Source organism: Pongo pygmaeus, chromosome 19, assembly GCF_028885625.2.
Source record: "Pongo pygmaeus isolate AG05252 chromosome 19, NHGRI_mPonPyg2-v2.0_pri, whole genome shotgun sequence".
NCBI lineage: Eukaryota > Metazoa > Chordata > Mammalia > Primates > Hominidae > Pongo > Pongo pygmaeus.
The window spans coordinates 46,186,118-46,207,563 of NC_072392.2; the positions used below are offsets into that span (position 1 = coordinate 46,186,118).

The 21,446-nt window shown below is 39.1% G+C and overlaps 1 protein-coding gene across 7 annotated transcripts in view; it reads left to right on the forward strand.

Annotated features, from left to right (window-relative positions):
* The window catches only part of NSRP1 (nuclear speckle splicing regulatory protein 1), a 66,831-nt gene that overhangs the window by 16,166 nt on the left and 29,219 nt on the right, over window positions 1–21,446 (forward strand). For 2 of the 7 annotated variants that reach the window (XM_063656118.1, XM_063656117.1), the window contains exons 3-4: window positions 20,117–20,252; window positions 20,461–20,530. The exons of 3 other annotated variants lie outside the window; for them this stretch is intronic. The gene's annotated coding sequence lies outside the window, so the exon portion shown is untranslated. Of the gene's footprint in view, window positions 1–20,116; window positions 20,253–20,460; window positions 20,531–21,361; window positions 21,386–21,446 lie in introns of those variants that run through there. 2 more of the 7 variants (XM_054458196.2, XM_063656119.1) reach the window with 2 other exon arrangements.

Below are 21,446 nucleotides of genomic sequence, written 5' to 3' on the forward strand. Positions count from 1 at the left end.
CATATTATTTCAATTACTCTAGCATTATAATCTCTTTTAATATATGATAGGACAAAGAATAAGAAAAGCTAAAGTTTATTGAGCACTTTGTTTATGTTAGGTATGGCTTTATGTGTTTGATAGGAATTATCTCATGTAATCATGTTAATTGGTTTACCATATTTTATCACATCTAAGCTGCTTTGATATTGATGCTTTCTTGGTGTTACAGAAGGTGTCAGTGAAAACTTTTCATACAGAACATCATTATTGCTTCCTGGGTGACAGCATTTTTTTAATAAGTCATTGATTTTTGAGAGATTAAAATATGAAGAATCTGTGTTTTAGAATCAGAGAAATAAGATGTCATTATTCTCATTTTATAGTTGAGGAAACAGGCAGAAAGTTTAAATAACTTGCCTGAGATTACACAGCTAATTGACTTAATAACCCATATGATTGATTGGGATCTTTTAAAGTAATTACATTTTCTAAGCATTTATTGCTGATACACAGCAGTAGTAATTATACACACACACATTTGTACATACGTCATATTTTATGTATATATCTAAGGATTTTTTTTGTATGTGGATATAGTATCTGAGCACCTTGCTAAACTCTTTTATTAGTTGTAATAATAGGTTAAAATCCTCTGGATTTTCTGAGTAGGTAACCATATTACCTGACAGTGATTTTAATACTAATTTTTATTCTGGTCTAATTGCATTGAGTAGAACCTCAAGAGTATTGTTGAAATATAGTGGTAATAGCAGGCATCCTTTTCTTGTTTCTGACCTTATGAAGATATTTCTAATGTTTCACCATTAAGTATGCTATTCACGCTAGTTCATGGTAAATATCCTTTTTCAAATTAAGGGTGTTTCCCTGTATTGTAGATTTGTCATTCACAAATCTTCTTATTTACAACTATTCGGCAATCCTGTCTACTGAGTTTGTCTCTATAGTAGAGTCCTTCTACCAGGTGCCCCTCCCTGTGAGAGAATATACTTCCTACCTTCTTGATATCAGGCTTAGCCATGAGGCTTGCTTTAGCCAGTGGAAGTCATGTATGCTGTATCTGAGCAAAACTTCAGGAGTCATTGCCTGATTAAGTCATTGCTTTTCCCCCCTCTGCCATATGAACAATATGTTGCATATAGGTACTGTGCCTTCAGCTTCAGTCCTAGAATGAAGACGGTGAGGAGCCACAGCCGTCCATAATGGACATGTAGCATGAGCGAGAAATAAACCTTTGTATTGTAAGCCTTGAGACTTCGGTGATGTTTGTTAACACAGGATCAATTCTCAAAATTGACCAATAACTTTAGTTGCTAAACATTTTAATTAGGGATTGAATTTTGTCAGCTCTTTTTTCGGCATCTGTTACTATTGTGAATTACGTTGATAGATTTTTTTCAAAAGTGAAACCACTCTTTAAAATACTAGGATAAATTGTACTTAGTCTTGGTGTATTATTCTTTAAATGTGCAACTGGATTTTATTTGCTGTTTTTTAAATTGTAAAATATGCATAACCTAAAATTTACCATTTAAGCATTAAGTGTGTAGTTCAGTAGCATTAAATGCATTTACACTGTTGCTCAACTATTATCATGGTCTATTTTGAGAACTTTTTTATCTTCCCAAACTGAAACTGTATACTCATTATATAATAACTCCCCTTCCCCCAGTGCCCTGCCCAGCCCTTAGCAACCACCAGTCTACTTTGTGTCTATAAATTTGACCATTCCAGATACCTCATATACATGGAATCATATAGTATTTGTCTTTTTGTGACGGGGTTATTTCACTTGGCATAATGTCCTCAGGGTTCATCCATGGTATAGCATGTGTCAGAATTTCCTTCTCCATTGTATATGTGTATCACATTTTGTTTAATCTGTTCATCCATGCCTGGACCTTTTGGCTGTTGTGATTAATGCTGCTATGAACATGGTTGTATAAGTAACCGTTTCATTTCCTGTCTTCAGTTCTTTTGAGTGTACAGTTGTCCCTTGGTGTCCTTGGGGGACTGGTTTGAGGTCCTTCCTCCCACAGATATGAAAATCTGTGAATGCCCAAGTCCCTGATATAAAATGGCATAGTATTTGCACATAACCTATGCACGTTCTCCCATATACTTTCAATCATCTCTGGTTTACTTGTAATACCTAATACAACGTAAATACCTAATACAATGTAAATACTATGTAAATAGTTATACTCTATTGTTCAGGGAATAATAACAAGGAAAAAAAGCCTATACATCTTCAGTACAGGCACAGTTTTTTTTTTCCCAAATATTTTCAAAGCATGGTTGGTTGGATCCACATAGATGGAACCCACAGATACGGAGGGCCAACTGTATACTTTGGGGGGTGGTGGGGGAATTGTTGGATCATATGGTAATTCTGTGTTTAAATTTTTGAGGATTGTTTCAGTCTTGAGGAACCACCACAATGGCTGTATCATTTTACATTCCTACCAGCAATACACACAAGTTCCAATTTCTCTACATCTCTTCACAGCACTGGGTATTGACTGTTTTATTTGATAATAGCTATCCTAAGGGGTATGAAGTGGTGTCTCAAGTCTTAGCCTTTTTTTTTTTTTTTTTTTTTGAGATGGAGTCTCGCTTTGTCGCCCAGGCTGGAGTGCAGTAGCCCGATCTTGGCTCACTGCAAGCTCTGCCTCCCGGGTTCACACCATTCCCCTGCCTCAGCCTCCCAAGTAGCTGGGACTACAGGCACCTGCTACCATGCCTAGCTAATTTTTTGTATTTTTAGTAGAGACGGGGTTTCACTGTGTTAGCCAGGATGGTCTCGATCCCCTGAGCTCGTGATCCGCCCGCCTCAGCCTCCCAAAGTGCTGGGATTACAGGCGTGTGCCACCGCGCCCAGCTGTCTTTGCCCATTTTTTAATCAGGGTTTTTGTTTTTGTTGAGTTGTAGGAGTTCTTTTTTCAATCCGTTATCCAGATATATTATATGCATATATTTTCTCCTTTTTGTGGGTTGCCTTTTCACTCTGCTGAAAGGGTCCTTTCCTGCACAAGTTTTTAATTATGCTGATCCAGTTTATCAATTTTTTTGTTGCCTCTGCTTTTGGTGTCATATCTAAGAAATCATTACCAGATCCAATTTCATTAAGTTTTATGTTTTCTTTCAAGAGTTTTATAGTTTTAGCCCTTATGTTTAGGTCTTTAATCCATTTTGACACAAAATTTTTGTGTACAGTGTGTTTGCTATTAAGTCGCATTGGCCTATAGTTTTCTTATGCTGTTCTAATCTGGTGTTGATTTTGCTCTCCCTCTTTTTTTTTCCTCTAAAACAATGGCTCTACAGGTGTGAAATGGGGGTAGCCCTTGGGAGTTACTTAGGATCTGCAAAAACAAAACTTTTTCACAGGAATACTGAGACACTATTTGAGGCCAGGCATGGTGGCTCACGCCTGTAATCCCAGCACTAAGTGGTAGCTATATTGCAGACACCTGTAGTCCCAGCTACTGGGGAGGCTAAGGCAGGAGAATGGGGTGAACCTGGGAGGCGGAGCTTGCAGTGAACCTAGATCGCACCACTGCACTCCAGCCTGGGTGATAGAGCGAGACTCCGTCTCAAAAAAAAAAGACATTATTTGCTTTTTACTTTCATAGTCTCACAAGTATACAGTGTTTTCCAGAGGCTGCTTACATGTGATATTATAATTGAACATAGAGCACATACGAGAATCCGCAATCATTTGTTAACAGATTTGCAAAAATACAAAATACTTCCACTTTTCTAATTTTTTTGAAACTAGTTATTTTTCATAACTAAGTTTTATAACCTTTGATAAGAATGTTGTTAGCATGAAATGGTTATTTTATAGTGAATTAATAACTTAAAATTTTCTCTTGTAATTTCCACTGTGGTAAATATTGACAGCTAAACCCATGCATGTAAACAAAAGCTGTTTGGTTCAATAATTTTAAAGAGTATAAAAGAGACCAAAATATTTGTGAACCTCTGTTTTAGGACAGTTAACAGAAATTTTGTTAAAATGAAAGGTAATATATTTGGAATCGATCCTTCACTATTTCAGTTTCTGATTTTTTTTAATTGTTCAGATTTTACTTTTTTTTTTTTTTTTTTTTTTTTTTTAGATGGAGTCTTGCTGTGTGGCCCAGGTTGGAGTGCAGTGGCTTGATCTCGGCTCACTGCAACCCTCGCCTCTCAGGCTCAAGCGATTCTCCTGCCTCAGCTTCCTGAGTAGCTGGGATTACAGGTGCACACCACCATGCCCAGCTCATTATTGTATTTTTGGTAGAGACAGGGTTTCACCATGTTGGTCAGGCTGGTCTCGAACTCCTGACCTCGTGATCCACACTCCTCGGCCTCCCAGAGTGGTGGGATTACAGGCGTGAGCCACCGCATCCAGTCCCAGATTTTACTTTTTCAGCTAATTTTGGTTATTTACATTTATTTAGAGATAGGGTCTCACTGTGTAGCCACAACCTACTGGGCTGAGGTAATCCTCCCAACTCAACCTCCTGAGTAGCTGGGATTATGGCATGTGACACCACATCTGGCTAATTTAAAAGAAAAAATTGTTTTGTAGAGATGAGGTCTTGATGTGTTGTCCAGGCTGGTCTTAAACTCCTGGGCTCAAGCAGTTCTGCTTTGACTTCCCAAAGGGATTATAAGCATTAGCCACCATATCTGGCTAGAATCAGCTTTTTGATTATTCATTGTCCACTGTCTTTTAGTTTTCTATTTTATTATTCTTTTCTGTTATCTTTATTATCTCCATATAATCTTTCTTTGATATTAGTTTGTTGTCTTTTACAATTAATTTTTTTCTAAGAAATTTATTAATAGCTGTAAATTTTTCTTCAGTGCTGCATTGAGTGCATGCCACAGGCTTTTATTTAGTGACCACATTGTGTATTTTTTAGACATAATTTGTAATTTTTGTTTTGATTCTCTGTTTTTAATATAAAACATTTAGAATTATGCTTTTAATTTTCAAATACTTGGCCTTTTTAATCCACTTTTTGCTGTTAATCCTAATTCATTTTGTCTATAAACATGTCCATGGCCCATGTGACTTCTGTTTTTTGTAGTTTTTTTACATTTTCTTAGTATCTTAATACATGGTCACATTTTGTGACAATTCGTGTATGTTTGAAATGAATGTTTTCCCTGTTTTCTTTAAAATACTATATACCTTTACATACATATGTACGTTTGAATATATATTTGTGTGTATATTTGTGCTTTGTTAATTGGTCACAAGCAAATTGGTTGTCGTGACAATTTTTAAAACTTTAAAAATGTGAATATTGGCCGGGCGCAGTGGCTCATGCTGGTAATCCCAGCACTGTGGGAGGCCAATGTGGGCGGATTGATCGAGCTCAGGAGTTCAAGACCAGCCTGGGCAATGTGGTGAAACCTCGTCTCTACTAAAAATACAAAGAATTAGCTGGGCATGGTGGCCCGCACTTGTAGTCCCAGCTACTGGGAAAGCTGAGGTGGGAGGATCGCTTGAGCCCAGGAGGTGGAGGTTGCAGTGAGCTGAGATCACACCAGTGCACTCCAGCCTAGGCAACAGAGTGAGACTGTCTCAAAAAAATTTTTTAAATGTGAATATCTTTAGGTGGGGTGTGCTCCTTTGATTAGCTTTAGTTTCTTCCACTCCCTACTGTATTACAAGAGGCTGTATCTCTACCTTGCAAACAATAAGTGTGGTGTGATAGTTTTCCACTATGGTTATAGTGTTTTAAATATCTCGCTTTTGAAATAAGTTTTTTTTTAATGTATTTCGAAACTATGTTAAATATGTAAAGACTCATTACTTTTTTAAAAATGTATTTTTTTTTTTAGAGACGGGGCAGGGGTGGGTTTTGCTTTGTTGCCTAGGCAGGAGTACAGTGGCTCTATCATAGCTCACTGCAGCCTCGAACTCCTGGGCTCAAGTAATCCTCCCACCTCAGTCTCCAGAGTAGTTGGGAATATAGGCATGTGCCACCACGCCTGGCTAATTAAAAAAAAAAAAATTGTAGAAATGAAGTCTTGCTATGTTGCCCAGGCTGGTTTGGAACTCCTGGTCTCAAACGATTCTCCCACCTCAGTCTCCCAAAGTGCTGGGACCTCACCCAACCTAAGTATTAGAAATAGTGTATCTTAAGTGTTTAGTCCAGTGCATAACACAGAAGTGCAATAAGTGGTAGCTATATTGCTACAATAATAATTATATCTGTGCAGTAATTACTATTCATCATTAGTGGTCTGAAAGTTTCCTGTGTTGTCTCCATCCCACTTTGTGTTTGACTGTCGTATTTGATATCCTGGCTTTTTTGTGACCTTTTAATAGAATCTTGATCGCCAATTTAGGTTTGTGTCCATTCACTATGTACCATTATATTAGAAAAATTCCATAAATAAGGCAGTAATGTCCATAATTACGTTTTTGAGTTATTGTTTTATTTGGTTTGTGTACAATCTCATTGCACTCTTTTTACTCAACCTGTTTGACAGTTTCTAATTGGAAGATAATATAAGCTTTACTTCCAAATTTATGAAGTTAAATAACAAAATTAGCTTTCTGTTTCTCCAAAACCATACACATCTGCTTCCATATACTGACAGGCTTTGATATTACCCATTCCAACTTTACCATAAAAGTCATTAAAAAAAGTTTTTCCTTTATTTTCATGTTGTGTTTCAGTGTGTGTTGTCAGACAGAAAGCAATAATCCCTCATCTCACTCTTGAATTTATCAAAAGCTGAAAATAAAATAGATCAAATCACTTTCTGAAACAAAATTACTTTATTAGTTTAGTAATAATTTGAGGTTACTTTAAAGATAAGAAGCAGCATTTGGAAGGAGATTCATTTCCTGCCTTTGGGCTTTATCTGCAAGAACTACATCTTTAGTGTCAAGAGATTGTGTATTTATAACTGAACTCTAATAAAGTCTGTACTGGGGACACTGCACACCTGACTTGGTCATTGTGGTTATATATTAGGTGCCAAACTATTGCTTGTCTCTTGAAAAAAATACATTACCAAGTGTTTTTCATTAAAATTTGCCCTGTGTAGAAAAGGTTATAAGACCTTTGACTGTTCATTATAAGTTTGCTAGTTGTTACCAACATAGTTAATGATGATCCTTTTGAAAATAAGTTTGTGTTTCTAACTGAAACAAACTTATGGAGTTTTTCTTTTATTGGTTAATTAAGCAATAATTGGAAAACATGTCATTAATTCTAGTATATATGTTTTCACTAAAGCTTATTAAATATTTGCGTTTCCGATAGCACAGTAGGGTGACTAGTCAATAATAATTTGTATATTTTAAAATAACTTAAAGAATGTAATTGAATTGTTTATAACTAAGTATAAAAGCTTGAGGGGATGGATAACCCATTCTCCATGATGTGCTTATGTCACATGGCATGCCTGTATCAAAACATCTCATGTACCCCATAAATGTATACATGTACCATGTACCCACAAACATTTTTTAAATAATTTTTTAAAAATTATAAATATTTTTCTACCACTACTTTTGGCTAATGTTACAGAATATTGAAAACCATATTCTGATTTTTTTTCCCTTTAATCAGTATCTTAGACTATATGCGAGTGTCAGGGAACTATACTGTTTTCCTTATGAGCAATCTAAAATTACCCTCCTATTCACAACCCCTTTATGCTTCTCCCACCTTTTGCTGTGGTTTTTGTTTTTTGTTTTTTAATCTCAGAGAAATTATCATGCAAGGCATGTAAGATTATTATTATTATTATTTTTTTTTTTTTTTGAGACAGAGTCTCACTCTTATTGCTTAGGCTGGAGTGGAGTGGCACAATCTTGGCCCTCTGCAACCTCTGCCTCCCAGGTTCAAGAGATTCTCCTGCCTCAGCCTCCTGAGTAGCTGGGATTACAGGCATGCACTATCATGCCCAGCTAATTTTTGTATTTTTAGTAGAGACATGGTTTCTCCATGTTGGACAGGCTGGTCTCAAACTCCTGACCTCAGGTGATCTGCCCACCTCGGCCTCCCAAAGTGCTGAGATTACAGGAGTGAGGCCACTGTGCCCGGCAACATAAGATTATTTTCAAACTGCATCCTTCATGACATTTATATGTATATTTGCAACTGTATGTGTATGTATATGTATAGACACACACATCCCTATGTCTATATAGATATATCTGTCTTTCTGGAAGTACGACATCCCTTTTACAAAGGAAAGAACTGTTATGCCTATGCATACATTACACTTTTTTGAAACATGTTCAGAGAATTGTTAGTCACGCTCCTCATTTCAAGGCGCACACTCCTATCATCAGCCTAGCCTGCACAAAGCTCTTTTCTTCTTTATTAATTTTCCTCTTCTGATCTCCTCTCATTCCCCATTAAATATATATATGTGCTGCTTGGATATCTGTGTTTGATATATGTGCTGATGTGTTTGATATATGTGCTACTTGGATATCTGTGTTTGATATATGGGCTGATGTGTTTGATATATGTGCTACTTGGATATCTGTGTATACTTTTAAATTATATTTTGTTTTGAGTACATATGATTTTATAAACAAATGTTACTGCATTATCTTAAATTTTTTTAGTCAACACTGTATTACAATATGTATACCTAGTTAATTGTTTTTAACTACAGCATATACGTCTACTGTATTTTATCTATCCCATTCCTTCTGAGATAAACACTTAAGTTACCTTCAGTTCCCTGCTACCACAGTGATGTTATTTTAAAAAATTCTTATACATGTCCCAGTAGAAACCCATGCGAAAGTTTCTATGGGGATATATATTCAGGAGTGGGATTTCTAGATCATAGGGTATGTATATAAATTATTGCACTAAGGCCGGGCACAGTGGCTCACACCTGTAATCCCAGCACTTTGGGAGGCCAAGGTGGACGGATCATGAGGTCAAGAGATTGAGACCATTCTAGCCAACATGGTGAAACCCCATCTCTACTAAAAATACAAAAATTAGCTGGATATGGTGGTGTGCTCCTGTAGTCCCAGCTACTCGGGAGACTGAGGCAGGAGAATCGCTTGAATCCGGGAGGTGGAGGTTGCAGCGAGCCAAGATCATGCCACTGCACTCCAGCCTGGCAACAGAGCAAGACTCCATCTCAAAAAAAAATTATTTCACTAAGTACTGATAAATCACTTTCTGAAATGGCTTTATCAGTTTACGTTTTCATTGGTGGCCACTGTTCTTTTTCTCATCAGCACTTTATTTATTTATTTATTTACCCTTTTTTTTGGAGACAATTTTTACAGTACCATCCACAAATACTGGATGCATTTTTTCCTGATTTGTGGGTCATCTTCATTATGTTGTATTTCCATATATCTGTGAATCTGCTGCTAAGCTTTCCTGTTTTATTTTTATATGTTGCTGTGCCAAAACATTGTTTTGTTTTAGACAAGGACCCACTCTGTTCCTCAGGCTTGAGTGCAGAGGCATGACTATGGCTCACTGCAGCCTCGATGTATGGGGCTCAAGCAGTTCCCCCACTTTTGTCTTCCAAGTAGCTAGGACTGCAGGTGCATGCCACCATGCCCAGCTAATTTTTGTATTTTTGTAGAGTTGGAGTTTTGCCATGTTAGTGATGCTGGTCTCAAACTCCTAGCCTCAAGCAGTTCTCTTTTCTTGGCCTTTCAAAGTGGTAGGATTACAGGTGTGAGCCACTGTGCTTGGCCAAAACATCGTTTTTTAAATTATTGTAGCTTAGTGTATCTAGTTGAGTGAGCCCCCTACTCTACACTTCTTTTTCAAACTTGATCAAACTATTTGTGGACTTTTATTCTTATATAGATAAAGTTTGTGAAATTCCTTCAAAATTAAAACTCTTCTGAGATTTGTATTTGAACTGCCTTGGATTTATAAGTTATATTAGTCTTTGAGGAACTACATATAAGTGTGGTATAGTTCTTCCTTCATTTAGACTTTTTAAATTTTAAATAGAAACAGGGTCTCGCTATCTTGCCCATGCTGGTCTCAAACTCCTGGGCTCAAGTAGTCCTCCCACATTGGCCTCCCAAAGTGTTGGGATTACAGGTGTGAGCCACCACACCCCTTCTAGACTTTTTTTATGAGGTAATTTTTTACCCCATTAATGTCCTGTGCCTTATCTGTAGTTTAATTTCTAGATACTTCCTACATTTTGTAGCTATTGTGAGTGGTACCATATTTTCAGGAATATATATATTTTTAAGAGTCTCTCTCTGTCCCCCAGGCTGGAGTACAGTGGCGCAATCTTGGCTCACTGCCACTTCTGCCTCCCGAGTAGCTGGGATTTACAGGCGTGCAGCACCATGCCCAGCTAATTTTTGTATTTTTAGTAGAGATGGAGTTTTGCCCTGTTGGCCAGGCTGGCCTCAAGCAATCTGCCCACCTGGGCCCCACAAGGTGTTGGGATTACAGGCATGAGCCACTACACCTGAGCCTAATCATATTTACTGTAATAGTTTGTTTAAACCATCTGCTTCATCTCTTCTAGTCCTTATACCTCTATTTCTTTTTCCTGCTTTACTTTATTAGACAAGTTTTCAGTAGTATGTTGAAAAATGTCCTTAGTGGGCATTCTGACCTGTCTATCCTAAGTGATATCCTAAGCTTCTGAAATTTTTCCATTAAGTGTGATTTTTGTTATTGGCTTTTGGTATATAGACTTTTTCTTTTTTTTTTTTTTTTTTTTTTTTTTTGAGATGGAATTTTGCTCTTATTGCCCAGGCTGGAATGCAATGGTGTGATCTCGGTTCACTGCAGCCTCCACCTCCTGGGTTCAAGTGATTATGCTGCCTCAGCCTCCCGAGTAGCTGGGATTACAGGCCTCCGCCACCATGCCCCAGCTAATTTTTGTATTTTAGTAGACATGGGGTTTCACCATGTTGGCTAGGCTGGTCTTGAACTCCTGACCTCAGGAGATCTGCCCACCTTGGCCTCCTAAAGTGCTGGGATTACAGGTGTGAGCCACTGCCCTCGGCCAGACTTTTGTTTGTTTGTTTGTTTGGTTTTGTTTATTTTGTTTTGTTTTGTTTGAGATGGAGTCTCGCTCTGTTGCCCAGGCAGGAGTGCAGTGGCGCAATCTCGGCTCACTGCAAGCTCCGCCTCCCAGGTTCACGCCATTCTCCTGCCTCAGCCTCCCGAGTAGCTGGGACTACAGGCGCCCGCCACCACGCCCAGCTAATTTTTTGTATTTTTAGTAGAGACGGGGTTTCGCCATGTTAGCCTTGATGGTCTCGATCTCCTGATGTCGTGATCTGCCTGCCTCAGCCTCCTAAAGTGCTGAGATTACAGGTGTGAGCCACTGCGCCCGGCCCCGGGCAGACTTTTTTCAGTTAAGGAACTCTTCTATTCATCACTGACCAATTTTTTTTTTTTTTGAGACGGAGTTTCGCTCTTGTCCCCCTGGCTGGAGTGCAGTGGCACAACCTCAGCTCCCTGCAACCTCTGCCTCCCGGGTTCAAGCAATTCTCCTGTCCCAGCCTCCCGAGTAGCTGGGATTGCAGGCATGTGCCACTGTGCCCAGCTAATTTTTTGTATTTTTGGTAGAGTTAGGGTTTCCCCATGTTGGCCAGGCTTGTCTTGCGAACTCCTGACCTCAAGTAATCCGCCCGCCTCAGCCTCCCAAAGTGTTAGGATTACAGGCGTGAGCCACTGTGCGTAGCCTGACAATTTTTTATGAATTACAAATAGGTACTAAATGCCTTCGTGAATTTATTGAGCTAGTTAAGTCATTTTTCTCCTGTGGTTCATTAATATGGTTTATTAGATTGATACATTTTTAAATGTTAAACTATTCTTGAATTTCTGGCTTAAATCCTTTTGAGCAGGATGTATTATTTTTAATATGCTAGTGAACTCAATTCACTAAAACTTGATTTAGGGTTTTCAAACATCTGTGTCTATAAGTGGAAAAGGCTTTGTTTATTGTCTAAAAATGTCTGTAGGATTTTAATTTATGGAGGTAACAAATGACATATTGAGACTAATGCCCTTTAAAAGAAGATTATTGTTATGTACGTTTACTGACAGAAGACATGCCATTTCATTCAGGGCTACAAAGAGAAGAACCAGTTTGGATCAGGAAAAGCATGGTTCAGAGTCTTTATTGTATTTTTCATGGGAAAGGAAGGGAAACAGTTTAGGATTAGCTAGTTTGAATCTTGTCAGTTGCCTCTGGGCTGTAGCGGTGATCACCAGTTTTTTCGTATCTGGCTCTGGGCAATGAAGGCAGAGGACTATTGCTTCCTGGCTTGTAGGGGCCAGAGGAGATGGTTCTAAGTTTGGGCTGTGGATTGGCTGATTTACAGTTTTTAGAATATGTATCTGTTCTGCCCAGGTTTTCAGATTTAATTGTTCACGATAGTATTTTTTAAATCTTTCATCTACTGTTACTTGTATCTCTTTACTTTTCTTGATTAATCTTGCCAAAAGTTTGTCTCTTATAAAATCTTTTGAAATAACTAGACTTTGATTTTGTTCATCTATATTTTGTTGATTTATTCTCTGATTTCTGCCCATATCTTTATTGCTTCCCTGGGTTATTTTGTCAATCTTCCTAAGTTTCTTTTTGAGTACTATTTTAGCTGTATCTCACAAGTTTTGGCATGTAGTGTTTTCACTGTTATACATTTATAAATATTTTGTAATTTCCTTTATGATTTGTTTAACCTGAAGACTTACAGGTATAGCTTTTAGTTTTGACATACAGGTTTGGTTTTCACAACGATATTTTTATTGCTGTTTCTATTCTTTTATTTAATTTTTACTTAAAAAAATAGAGATGGGGTCTTGCTGTGTTGTCTGGGCTTGTCTTGAACTCTTGGTCTCGAGTGATCCTCCAACCTTGGCCTCTCGAAGCGTTGGGATTACAGGTTTGAGCTACTGCACCTGGCTGCTGCTTTTATTCTTATGTTTTATTGTGTTATGACCAAAGAACATAAGATTATCTGATGTTTACTTTTATTCTTGATCTATTTGTTATCAGAGAGGAGTAAGATTGCCATCTAAAATGGTTGCTGTCCTTATATTTCTGAGAGTTGCTGCTTTTTATTTATTCATTTATTTAAACAACTTTATTGAGATAAAATTCACATAGCAAGGCCAGGTGCAGTGGCTCATGCCTGTAATCCCAGCCCTTTGGGAGACTGAGGCAGGAGGATTGCTTGAGCCCAGGAGTTCAAGACTAGCCGGGGAAACATGGTGAGACCCTGTCTGTGCAAAAAATTTTAAAAATTAGTTGGGCATGCCTGTGGCACATGCCTGTGGTCCCAGCCACACAGGAGGCTGAGGCAGGGGCATCACTTGAGCCCAGGAGGTCAAGGCTGCAGCGAGCCATGGTCAAGCCACTATACTCCAGCCTGGGTGACAGAGCAAGACCCTGTCTCAAACAAACAAACAAAAAAATTCACATACCAAAAGCTCTGTGGTTTTTAGTATATTCACAGAGTTGTGCAGCCATCATCACTATTTTAGAATTTCATCACCCAGAAAGAAACCTGATCGTTAGCAGTCACTCCTAATTCTTCTGTCTACTCTGCCCTTGGCAATCACTAATTGACTTTATGTCTCTACAGATTTACCTATTTGGGGCATTTCAAATAAATGGAATAATATAATATAATACATGTTGTAGAGATCTTTTTTTTTCTTTTTTTGAGATGAAGTCTTGCTCTGTTGCCCAGGCTGGAGAGCAGTGGCGTGATCTTGGCTTACTGCAACCTCCACCTCCTGGGTTCAACAGTTCTCCTGTCTCAGCCTCCTGAGTAGCTGGGATTACAGGCAGGCACCACCACGCCTGACTAATTTTTGTATTTTTAGTAGAGATAGGGTTTCACCATGTTGGTCAGGCTGGTCTCGAACTCCTGACCTTGTGATCTGCCTGCCTTGGCCTCCCAAAGTGCTGGGATTACAGGTGTGAGCCATCGCACCTGGCCAATATGTGGTTTTATGTAGTCACAAAACATGGCTTCTTTTACTAAAGTAGCTATTGTTTTCAAGGTTCAGCCATGAGATAGCATTTATCAATACTTCATTCCTTTTTATGGCTGAATAATATTCCATTGTGTGGATATACATGTCATATTCAATGTTTGTACTTTTTGATTATTATTCTTGAGTAAGGCTACTGTGAACACTGGTGTACAGATTTTTGTGTGGGTATATGTTTCACTTCTCCTGAGTGCATAACTCGGAGTGGAATTGCTACTTCATATGATAATGCTCCATTTAAACTTTTGAGAAATTGCCAGAATGTTTTCCAAAGTGGCGATACCATTTTACAATTCCACCAGCAGGTACGAGGGCTCCAGTTTTTCCACTTTTTTTTTTTTTTTTTTTTTTTTGAGATGGAGTCTCACTCTGTTGCCAGGCTAGAGTGCAATGGTGCGACCTCGGCTCACTGCAACCTCCCGAGTAGCTGGGACTACAGGCGCACGTCGCCACGCCCAGCTAATTTTTGTGTTTTTAGTAGAGACGGGGTTTCACCATGTAGGCCAGGATGGTCTCAATCTCTTGACCTTGTGATCTGCCTGCCTCAGCCTCCCAAAGTGCTGGGATTACAGGCATGAGCCACCACGCCCAGCCTTTTTTTGTTGTTGGTTTTTTTTGGTTTTTTTTTTTTGGAGTCTCGCTCTGTCACCCAGGCTGGAGTTCAGTGGCACGATCTCAGTTCACTGCAATCTCTGCCTTCTGGATTCAAGCGATTCTCCTGCCTCAGCCTCTGGAGTAGCTGGGATTATAGGTGCCCGCCACCATGCCCGGCTAATTTTTGTATTTTTAGTAGAGATGAGGTTTTGCTGTGTTGGCCATGCTGGTCTTGAACTGCTGACCTCAGATGATCTGTCCGCCTCAGCCTCCCACAATGCTGGGATTACAGGTGTGAGCCACCACACTTTGGCTGATTCCACATCTTTATCAGCATTTGTGACTCTTTTATTTTAGTCATCCTTTTGGGTATGAAGTGGTATTTCAATGTGGTTTTGATTTGCATTTCCCAGTGGCTAATGATGTTGAGCACCTTTTCATGTGCTTTTTGGCCATTTGTATATCTTCTTTGAAATAAATTTGTATTTCTTTGAAAAAAGTGTTCAACTTCTTTGTCCATTTTTTAGTTTGTCTTTTTATTGTTGAATTGTAGGAATTCTTTATTGGCTGCAAGTTCCGTAACAGATACATGATTGCAGATACAGTTGATTCTTGAACGATACGGGGGTTAGAGGTACCAACACCCGTGCAGTTGAAAATTTTTGACTACCCCAAAACTTAGCTACCAGTAGCCTATTGTTGACCAGAAGCCTCGTTGATAAACAGCTAACACACTTTTTATATGTATTATGTACTGTATTCTTACAGTTAAGCTAGAGAAAAGAAAATGTTATTAAGAAAATCATAAGGAGGATATATAATAAAATATATTTCCTATTTATTAAGTAGAAGTGGATCATCATAAAGGTCTTCCTGTTCATCGTCATCTTCACATTGAGCTAGCCGAGGAGGAGAAGGAGGGATTGGTCTTACTGTTTCTGAGTGCCAGAGACAGAAGAGGTGGAGGAGGTGAAAGGCGAGGCAGGCACACTGGGTGTAACTTTTACTTAAAATCTACATATAGGTGTGCCCATGCAGTTCAAACTTGTATTGTTCAAGAGTCAGCTGTATTTTTTTCCCGTTCTGTGGGTTGTCACTTTTTTTTTTTTTTTTTTTCTTTTTAAAGACAGAGTTTTTCTTTTGTAACTAGGCTGGAGTGCAGTGGCGCAATCTCAGCTCACCGCAACCTCCACCTCCTAGGTTCAAGTGATTCTCCCAAGTAGCTGGGATTACAGGCATGCACCACCACGCCCGGGTAATTTTGTATTTTTAGTAGATACGGTGTTTCTCCATGTTGATCAGGCTGGTCTTGAACTCCTGACCTCAGGTGATCGCCCGCCTCGGTCTCCCAAATGGTGGGATTACAGTCGTGAGCCACCACACCTGGTGTGTTTGTCACTTTCTTGATGGCTTTTGAAGCAGCAATTTATTTTGATGAGATTTGAAATAATTTTTTTTTTTTTTTGAAACAGTCTGGCTCTGTTGGCCAGGCTGGAGTGCAGTGGTGTGATCTCGGCTCACCGCAACCTCTGCTTCCCGGGTTCAAGCGATTCTCCTGCCTCAGTCTCTCGAGTAGCTGGGACTACAGGCATGCACCACTGTGCCCGGCTAATTTTTCTTTTTAGTAGAGACAGGGTTTCACTCTGTTTGCCAGGCTGATCTTGAACTCCTGACCTCATGATCTGCCCGCCTCGGCCTCCCAAAGTGCTAGGATTACAGGCGTGAGCCACCGTGCCCAGCCTAAGAATTTTTTTTTTTTTTTTTTTTTGTCATTTGGACTTTTGGTTTTAGCTACACAGATTTTGTCGTGTGTCTAATTCAAGGTCACAAAGATTTACTTGTATTTTTTCTTCTATGAGTTTTATAGCTAAATGTAAACGTTTAGATTAACTCCATTTTAAGTTATTTTTTGCAAAGGGGGTAAGGTAAGGGCCCAACTTCATTCTTTTGCATGTGCATATCTAGTTCTTCCAGCACCATTTATTGAATAGACTGTTCTTTCCCCATTGAATTGTCTTGGTGTTGCTTTATTTACTTGGAAGATACATTGTTAAAAGCATAAATGTTTATGATTGCGATTTCTTCTTGATCTGTTCCTCAGTATCTAGTACCCTACTTTGTTCTTCACATACGTTTCTCTTTAATTCTATGTTTTCTGATCTTATAATTACTATGAAGCTTTTGATTCATATTTGCCTTTTGTATTTTTTCCCACTCATTTATTTTCAGCTTTTTTTTTTTTTTTGGAGACAGAGCCTTGCTCTGTTGCCCAGGCTGGAGTATAGTGGCATGATCTCAGCTCACTGCACTGCAACCTCTGCCTCCCAGGTTCAAGTGATTCTCATGCCTCACCTCTCCTCAGTAGCTGGCATTACAGGCATGTGCCACCACACCCTGCTAATTTTTGTATTTTTTTTAATAGAGACGGAGTTTTGCCGTGTTGGCCAGGCTGGTCTCAAACTCATGGCATCAAGTAATCCGCCTGCCTCAGCTTCCCAAAGTGCTGGGATTACAGGCATGAGCCACCGTGCCTGGCCTATTTTCAGCATTTTTATATCCTGTTGTATTTAGGCTCTTTTTGTAGACCTTCTATTTCTAGATCTTTTAAAAATCCAATCCCAGAGTTTGTTGTCTTTTTTTCTCTCTCTCATTTAATAGGTTGAATTTTCTTTTCCTAGTTTGAAATGTACACATTTCATTGTGTTTCAGTTAAAATTTTGGTCATTATCTCAAACCAATCTATGCTTAGATTTATATGTTTGGTTTCTTTTGTTGTTGTTATAAGTATCTTTATATCACTCACTGCCTTCAACGTAAGTACCTTGGCACACTCTGGCTACCTTCTGGTTGTCTTCTCTCCCTCTCTTCCACCTGCTGCTTGCTTTGCCACTGTGTTTATATCATCTAGATGAGGTGTTGGCAAACTACGTCTCACGTTGGCATCCTGTTTTAAAATAAAGTTTTATTGGAACACAGCCTTGCCATTTGTCTGTCTGTGGCTACTTTTGTGCTACATGAGTAGATGCAACAGGCATGTGGTCCACCAGCCTGTGTATTCTCCATTTGTCCCTTGAGGAAATTTGCTGACCCCCTGCTCTGGATCTGTGCTAATATGATAGCCAGTAGTCTTAGAGGCTGTTTTAGCTTAAGTAAAATTTAAAAATTAGTTCCTTAGTCACATTAGCCACATTTCATGTGTTGTATAGCCACATGTGACTGGTGGCTAACATATTGGACAACACAGGTAAAAAATATTTTAGTCATTTCAGAAAGTTGTATAGCCCTGCTCTAGATTTCGTCCTGGATTGTTATGGTTGTTTTTTGTCTCATTTTAAAAGATAATATTAGGGCCAGGTGTGGTGGCTATCACATGTGCTGTAATCTCAGCACTTCGGGAGGCCGAGGCAGAAGGATTGCTTAAACCCAGGAAGGAGTTCAAGACCAGCCTGGGTAACATACTGAGACCCCATCTCTACAAAAAATAAAAAAATAAGCCAGACGTGGTGGCAGGTGCCTGTGGTCCCAGCTACTCGGGAGGCTGAGGCGGGAGAATTGCTTGAGCCTGGGAGCTTGAGGCTGCAGTCAGTCGTGATTGTACCACTGCACTCCAGCCTGGGCAACACAGTGAGACCCTGTCTTAAAAAAAAAGAAAGATATATTAAGTTTTACTAAGTTATATATTTACCTTTCATGTATCTCATAATATTATTATTGGGAGTACAGGTTGAGTATCCCATTCTGAAATGCTTGGGGCCAGGTGTGGTGGCTGGCGCCTGTAATCCCAGCACTTTCCGAGGCTGAGGCGAGAGGATTGCTTCAGCCCTGGAGTTCAAGAACAGCTGGGCAACACAGTGATACCCTGTCTCTACAAAACACTAAAAAATTACCTGTGTGTAGTGGTACATACCGGTAGTCCCAGCTACTCGGAGGCCAAGGTAGGAGGATCGCTTGAGCCTGGGAAGTCAAGGCTCCAGTGAGCCATGATCATGCCACTGAACTCCAGCCTGGGCAACAGAGTGAGACCCTGTCTCAAAAAAAAAAAAAAAGAAGAAAATAAAAAGAAAGAAATGAATGCTTGGGACCAGAAGTGTTTCAGATTTCAGATTTTTTCAGATTTGGGAATATTTGTATTATACTTAACAGCTGAACATTCCTAATCCGAAAATCCAAAATGCTTCTTTGAGCATATTGTTGACACTGGAAAAGTTTTAGATTTGGGATTGTTGGATTAGGGATATTCAACCTGTACTTCCTTTATTTTCAAAGAGGGCTTTTGTGAGGCAGACCTGACATTTTATGTGCTTAAATGGTAGTTTTTCTGGATATATACTTTTTAGTTCAAAGTGCTTTCCATCAGCACTTTAAAGTTACTCCATCTGGGTAATGTTAATTAAGATTTACTACCTTTTTTTTTCTTTTTAATTTTTGTGAGTATGAAGTAGATGTATATATTTATGGAATATGTGAGATATTTTGGTACGGGCATGCAGTGCATAATATGGATTACTTGTTCTTAAATCCCAAGTTGCTGATGAGGTATTTGATGACGTTCTGATTGTACTCCTTTATAGGTGACCTACTCTTCCTTGTTGGAAACTCTTAGAATTTTCTTTTTGTCTTTGATTTTCTTAAATTTCATTATAATGTATCTAGTTGTATATGCAGGTGTGTGTGTTTTATTTATCCTCTGTCCTCTTTTGCATTCAAAACCTGTTCAATATGATATTTTTCTCCAATTCTAGAAAATTACCAGTCATTCAAATATTTCTTTGAATCTGTTTAGTTTATATGTCTTCCTCTGGGTCTTCTGTTACATAAATATCTTTCATATCACTATACCTTTTTTTGTTTTGTTTTTAAGAGATGGGGTCTCACTATATTGCCCAGGCTGAAATGCAGTGGCTATTCACAGTCATGATCATAGTGCACTATGCCTCAAACTGCTGGGCTCAAGTGATCCTCTTGCCTCAGCCTCCTGGCTGTAGCTAGGACTACAGACATACACCATCGTATGACTTTTTTCTTTTTTTAAGCTTTTTACCCTTTCCATGTGTGTTCTAGGAGTTTCTTAGCCTAATATTCTAACTTATTAAAACATTTTTTCAGCTATATCCATTCATTCATTTACCCATATCTTAATTTTATTTTATTTATTTTTATTTTTTTGAGATGGAGTCTCTGTCACCCAGGCTGGAGTGCAGTGGCACGATCTCGGCTCACTGCAACCTCCACCTCCCAGGTTCAAGCAGTTCTCGTGCCTCAGCCTCCCTAGTAGCTGGGATTACAGGCACCCACCACCAAACCCGGCTAATTTTTATACTTCTAGTAGAGACAGGGTTTCACCGTGTTGCCCAGGCTGATCTCAAACTGCTAACCTCAAGCGATCTGCCCGCCTTGGCCTCCCAAAGTGCTGGAATTACAGGCATGAGCCACCGCGCCCGGCCCATCTCTTAATATTTTTATTTTGACTATATTTTCCATGTACATTATTTCAAATAGTTTCTGTTTACCTTGTCTATCAGGACACCTTGCAGTAAATCCATCAGGAAGTTGCTGTTAATCAAGCACAGACCCTCACGGAAGTTCATTGAGCAAACAGATGAGGGCTGCCACCTCAACCTGGCTAGACTGCTGCTCTGATGTTACCTTCAGCACTAGGTTGGTGTTGCTTTTTTGCCTCAGAGGAGACTAAGGAGAGACAAGAACATTTCTGAAAAGCTCTCTTTCATCCTGCCCACCCCACCCCTGCCTCAAGTGGTGTGCCCTGTACTTTTCAACCCTGCGTTGCTACGCTACCCTACGTCCATTTACACAAGTGAGCTTCTGCCTCCCCAGGGGTTTTTACAATTTTATGTTTACTTCTCAGATCCAACCTTCCTGACTTGTAGAACCTCTTCAGAGGGAGGGAGCCTGACTTAAGAGGAATTAGAAGCTGAGTATAACCAATTTTTTATATATATTTGGCCTTTGAGTACATAAGATTTATTTCCACAAATTTACTAATTATATTTAAACTTTTACTAGTTGTTTTGTATTTAGTCATCACATGTTCTCTTATTAGTGGGAGAGGAACACAAGAGAGTCCCTGGGCAATGGAAGTAAACTGGTCTAGAAATGTGATAATTCAAAAAGTGGAGAATTCGGGTTTCAGTAAACAATTAAATTTTGTTATTGATACATACTATTTGTACATATTTATAGGATACATGTGATGTTTTTACATGCATAGAATGTGTAATGACCAAGTCAGAGTATTTAGGCTATCTGTAATCACTAGCATTTATCATTTCTATGTGTTGAGAACATTTCAACTCCTCACTTGTAGCTATTTTGAAGTGTACAGTACATTGTTGTTAGCTATAGTCACCCTACTCTACTATCGGACGTTAGAACTTACTCCTCTAACTGTATGTTCGTACCTATTAGTACCCGTTAACCAACCTCTCTTTATCTCTCCCCTCCCCCAAGTCCTTCCCAGCCTCTGTTCACTATCATTCTACTCTCTACCTCTATGAAATACATTTTTTTAGTTCATACATATGGATGAGTACATGAGATAGTTGTCTTTCTGTGTCTGGCTTATGTTACTAACGATAATGACCTTCAGTTTCATCCATGTTGCTGTAAGTGACATGATTCCATTCTTTCTTTTTTTTTTTTTTTTTGAGACGGGGTTTCACTCTTGTTGCCCAGGCTGGAGTGCAATGGTGCAATCTCGGCTCACCACAACCTCCGCCTCCTGGGTTCAAGCGATTTTCCTGCCTCAGCCTCCCAAATAGCTGCAATTACAGGTATGCACCACCATGCCCAGCTAATTTTGTATTTTTAGTAGAGATGGGGTTTCTCCATGTT